A 6,000-nucleotide genomic window follows, 5' to 3' on the forward strand; every position below is an offset into this window, starting at 1 on the left:
TTTTCCACATGAAAACATTTTGGTTCAGGGAGGTTTACTTCTAAGCTAATTAAAGGTAAACCCAGGGTTTAAATCTAAGTATGTTTCCTTCCGAAGCCTGAGTTCTTTTCACTGTGCTGAGCTCATGATATTGTCTGAAAGTATTCAGGGCTGGGGTTTAGGCCAGTCTCTGACTTTAATGATCTGCATAAGCTTCATCAAATCATGCAAATTTACTGTCAGGGAACTTAAAAGCACTTTCAACTGCCCTGTTCCAAGACTGCTCTTTAGACCATGACTGACTTCTCTTCGTATAAGCCACACTGATTTCCCGTTTCCTTTAAAGCCATAACCCTATCCTTTAAAGCTATTTTTCTTTAAAACTCCATTCTCCTGAAGGTGCTTAGTGTAGTACCTGGCATACAAAAAATTCCTTGATGAATGATTATTGAGTGAATGAGTAAATAAATGAGTGCATAGTGGTTAGCTGAAGAGAATGGTGCAGTTTCCTTCCTTGCCTTTTCCCTAACAACCACAGCTGGAGGATTGTAGGCCTCTGCAATCCCAGGACACCGGTGAGATCATACTAACACCAGTGATCCAGTGTCTGGCTCTGCTGGCTCCAGCAAGACCTCTAGGTCTCTCTCTCTCTCTCTTTTTAAGATTTCATTTATTTATTTGAGAGAGAGAGAGAGAGAGAGAGAGAGAGAGAGCATGAGCAGGGGAAGCAGCAGAGACAGAGGGAGAAGCAGACTTTCCACTAAGCAGGGAGCCTGATGCGGGGCTCAATTCTAGGACCCTGAGATCATGACCAGCTGAGCCACCCAGGCATCCTAACCTCTAGGTCTTTTGAAACTCTTCCTCCCCACTTTGTATTTCTAAATTAGTGAGAATTTGTAAAAGAATAGCTACCAAATACTTTGAACTGCTAGGGGGGAAAAGGCACTATGATTACATAAATAGAAAGTGGTAAGTTTCTTGTTCTCTCAACTCAAAAAACCAAAATTCTGGGAGCCTGGGTGGCTCAGTGGTTGAGCACCTGCCTTTGGCCCAGGGTGTGATCCTAGAGTCCGGGGTTCGAGTCCCACATCAGGCTCCCTGCATGGAGCCTGCTTCTTTCTCTACCTGTGTCTCTGCCTCCTCTCTCTCTCTCTTTCTTTGTCTCTCATGAATAAATAAAAACCAAAATTCTGATTGTACTAATTTTGGTATGTAAATGTCACCTGTTGGCCATAAAGCCATGAGTCTCATCAAGGGACACTTTTCTTCCTAAGATACCTCCAACTGAACCAGCTTCTGCAGACCGGGTGATGAGATGACTCAAGGCCCCTGTGGCACACTCAGCTATTACTGGGATGCCTGAGCACTTTTGTCCTGGGAGATCCTTTGCAGCCCAGTGGGCTGTGGAGCAAAGGAGGGGCCAGAATTGGAATTTCTGCCCAAGTCCCACACATAGGTATCTAAGTCCTTTAGGCATGGGGACATCCACATTCACTGGTTGATTTCACAGAATGGTTAGTCTTAGAGGTTGGCTTTTAGGGCCCTTGGCAATTCAGTTAGGTTAACTGCTGTTTATGGAGCATATGCTTGGTGCTCTTACAGAGGTGGTGTTTGGCTTTCTGTTTGGAGGAGGTCTCACTCCTTGACTCCTAGGTCTGAGGTGAGAACACTGAGAGGTAATACTTTGGGGCCAGGGAGGGTCCACTTTGGAGAGAGAATGACAACCCTGAAGGCCTATGGAACTCTAATAGTTTTAGGAGTGCCAGAAGGTGCTCTGCCCTTTGGGGAGCTGTTGGAGTAGATCTGAGCTCTCCGTATATATGCTATGGTGTTGAAAACATTCTAAGTATGCAGCGCATATTTTATGATGGCTTAGATTCTTTGGGGAACAATTCTTATAATTGTACTAGAAAACAGAAGTCAGGCCTTTCCAGTGCCATTGGCTTGTACTAACATGTCTAGTTCATATTGTTATAGAGACAGTGAGAAAATAGAAGGCAGACTTTATAGGTGCCAGCACACCTGTTTATAGCAATATAGGAGATTTTGGTAGTGTACCTCCTCCCTGGGTTACCCCACCGATAGTGGCCTAAAAACTGAGTCAAGTTGGCTAGAGACCAAACCATGAGTTTCAGGCAATCAGAGTTTCAATCTTACATCCATTCTGACTGCCTTTGGGTTCTAAGCATTTTTTTTAAATTTTTTTATTATTATTTATTTATGGTAGTCACAGAGAGAGAGAGAGAGAGGCAGACACAGGCAGAGGGAGAAGCAGGCTCCATGCACCGGGAGCCCGATGTGGGATTCGATCCCGGGTCTCCAGGATCGTGCCCTGGGCCAAAGGCAGGCGCCTAACTGCTGCGCCACTCAGGGATCCCTGCCTTTGGGTTCTTAAGCAAGTTTTGCCAGCTCTCTGAATCTGTTTCTTTATCTTTAAAATTGGGATAATAGTAGTTTACAGTGCTATTGTAAAGATAAAATTTATTCAGTGGAAGGGTTTAGTACATGGTAACATACTATAAAAGGTTGTTTTTTTTTTAAAGATTTTATTTATTTATTTGACAGAGAGAGAGAGAGAGAGAGAGAGAGCACGAGCAGGGTGAGGGGCAGAGGGAGAAACAGGCTCCGCATTGAGCAAGGAGCCCCATGTGGGGCTCTATCCCAGGACCCTAGGATCATGACCTGAGCCATGAAGGCAGATGCTTAACTGACTGAGCCACACAGCTACCCCTATAAAAGGTTTTACTTATTTGTTTTTAATTTTTAAAAAGATTTTATTTATTTATTTGAGAGAGAGAGTATGAGCAAGGGAGAGGAAAAGAGGGAGGAGAGGCAGAGAGCGCCCCCCCACCCCCCTCGCTGAGCAGGGAGCCTGATATAGAGGATGTGGGGCTTGATCCCGGGACCCTGGGATCATGACCCAAACCAAAAGGCAGATGCTTAACTGACTGAACCACCTACGTGCCCCTATAAAGGGTTTTTGTTTTTGTTTTTTTTTAAGATCCCTTTTATTAAGAAGGATTTGGATTCTTGTTTTCACTATTTGGAAGGGTTAAGAGTAAAACAAAGGAAACAAAAAGAGAGGCATCTTGGAGGTACCCAGATTGTGCTCATTCAGAGTCAGGGAAACACAGTGAGTGAAACAGTTTCTGGGAAGAGCATCTGAGGATCCTAGCAAGTTCATGAGCCAAGTGCATGCAGAGAAGGGACCCAGTCGAGAAAGAAAGAGAAAAGGAAAGGAAAGAAAGAAAGAAAGAAAGAAAAGAAAGAAAGAAAGAAAGAGGGGAAGGGCAAGATGGCAGAAGAGTAGGGTCCCCAAGTCACCTGGTCCTCACAAATTACCTAGAAAACCATCCAATCATCCTGAAAATCTACGAATTCGGCCTGAGATTTAAAGAGAGACCAGCTGGAACGCTACAGTGAGAAGAGTTCGCGCTTCTATCAAGGTAGGAAGACGGAGGAAAACAGAAATAAAGAAACAAAAGGCCTCCAAGGGGGAGGGGCCCGCGAGGAGCCGGGCTGAGGCCGGGGCGAGTGTCCCCAGGACAGGAGAGCCCCGGCCCGGAGGAGCAGGAGCTGCACCAACCTTCCCGGGGGAAAGGCCTCCCGGGGAATTGGAGCAGGATCCCCAGAAAGGCGGGGATGCCCTCGGCCCCCCGGGGACACTAACAGGCACCTGCGCCCCGGGAGATGCGCCGAGCTCCCTAAGGGATGCAGCGCTCGGCGGGACCCGGAGCAGCTCGGAGGGGCTCGGGCGGCGGCTCCGCGGAGGGGGCTGCGGGGCTCCGGGAACAGCTCGGAGGGGCTCGGGAGGAGGAAGAAGCTCCGCGCGGAGGGGGCTGCGCGGCTCCGGGAACAGCTCGGAGGGGCTCGGGCGGCGGCTCCGCGGAGGGGGCTGCGGGGTGGGAGCGAATCCAACAGCGCAGGCTCCGGAGCACAGGGCGCCGGGACACAGCCCAGGATCCGGACTCCCCAGGGACAGGCAGAGGCCGGGAGGACCCAGGACAGCGAGGACGCTCCTGCCTGGAGCTGAGCAGATCAGCGGCCCCGCCCGGGAGCCCCCAGGCCCTGCAGACGGAGAGCCCCGGAGCTACTGCGGGAGCTGACTCCAGGGTCCCAGAGCTGCCCCCGCCACTGTGGCTTCCTCCCGGGGCCTCACGGGGCGAACAACCCCCACTGAGCCCTGCACCAGGCAGGGGCAGAGCAGCTCCCCCAAGTGCTAACACCTGAGAATCAGCACAGCAGGCCCCTCCCCCAGAAGACCAGCGAGACGGACCAGTTCCAAGGGAAGTCAAGGGACTTAAAGTATACAGAATCGGAAGATACTCCCCCGTGTTTTTTGTTTTGTTTTGGTTTGGTTTTTTGTTTTTGTTTTTTTGTTTTTGTTTTTGTTTTGTTTTGTGCTTTTTTTTCTTTCTTTCTTCTTGATTTCTGATTGCTTCCCCCACCCCACCCCACCCTTTTTTTTTCTCCTTTCTTTCTTTTTCTTTCTTTTTCTTCTCTTTTTCCCCCTTTTTTTCTTCTTTCTCTTTTTTCTTTTTCTCTTTTCTTTCCTTCTCTCTCTTTTTCTCCTTTTCCCAATACAACTTGTTTTTGGCCACTCTGCACTGAGCAAAATGACTAGAAGGAAAACCTCACCTCAAAAAAAAGAATCAGAAACAGCCCACTCTCCCACAGAGTTACAAAATATGGATTACAATTCAATGTCAGAAAGCCAATTCAGAAGCACTATTTTACAGCTACTGGTGGCTCTAGAAAAAACCATAAAGGACTCAAGAGACTTCATGACTGCAGAATTTAGACCCAATCAGGCAGAAATTAAAAATCAATTAAATGAGATGCAATCCAAGCTAGAAGTCTTAACGACGAGGCTTAACGAGGTGGAAGAACGAGTGAGTGACATAGAAGACAAGTTGATGGCAAAGAGGGAAACTGAGGAAAAAAGAGACAATTAAAAGATCATGAGGATAGATTAAGGGAAATAAATGACAGCCTGAGGAAGAAAAACCTACGTTTAATTGGGGTTCCTGAGGGCGCCGAAAGGGACAGAGGGCCAGAATATGTATTTGAACAAATCCTAGCTGAAAACTTTCCTAATCTGGGAAGGGAAACAGGCATTCAGATCCAGGAAATAGAGAGATCCCCCCCTAAAATCAACAAAAACCGTTCAACACCTCGACATTTAATAGTGAAGCTTGCAAATTCCAAAGATAAGGAGAAGATCCTTAAAGCAGCAAGAGAAAAAAAGTCCCTGACTTTTATGGGGAGGAATATTAGGGTAACAGCAGACCTCTCCACAGAGACCTGGCAGGCCAGAAAGGGCTGGCAGGATATATTCAGGGTCCTAAATGAGAAGAACATGCAACCAAGAATACTTTATCCAGCAAGGCTTTCATTCAAAATGGAAGGAGAGATAAAGAGCTTCCAAGACAGGCAGGAACTGAAAGAATATGTAACCTCCAAACCAGCTCTGCAAGAAATTTTAAGGGGGACTCTTAAAATTCCCCTTTAAGAAGAAGTTCAGTGGAACAATCCACAAAAACAAGGACTGAATAGATATAATGACACTAAACTCATATCTATCAATAGTAACTCTGAACGTGAACGGGCTTAATGACCCCATCAAAAGGCGCAGGGTTTCAGACTGGATAAAAAAGCAGGACCCATCTATTTGCTGTCTACAAGAGACTCATTTTAGACAGAAGGACACCTACAACCTGAAAATAAAAGGTTGGAGAACCATTTACCATTCAAATGGTCCTCAAAAGAAAGCAGGGGTTGCCATCCTTATATCAGATAAATTAAAATTTACCCCAAAGACTATAGTGAGAGATGAAGAGGGACACTATCTCATACTCAAAGGATCTATCCAACAAGAGGACTTAACAATCCTCAATATATATGCCCCGAATGTGGGAGCTGCCAAATATTTAAACCAATTAATAACCAAACTGAAGAAATACTTTGATAATAATACACTTATACTTGGTGACTTCAATTTAGCTCTCTCTATACTAGATA

The sequence above is a fragment of the Vulpes lagopus genome, chromosome 1, assembly GCF_018345385.1.
Source record: "Vulpes lagopus strain Blue_001 chromosome 1, ASM1834538v1, whole genome shotgun sequence".
In the NCBI taxonomy this organism is placed as follows: Eukaryota; Metazoa; Chordata; class Mammalia; order Carnivora; family Canidae; genus Vulpes; species Vulpes lagopus.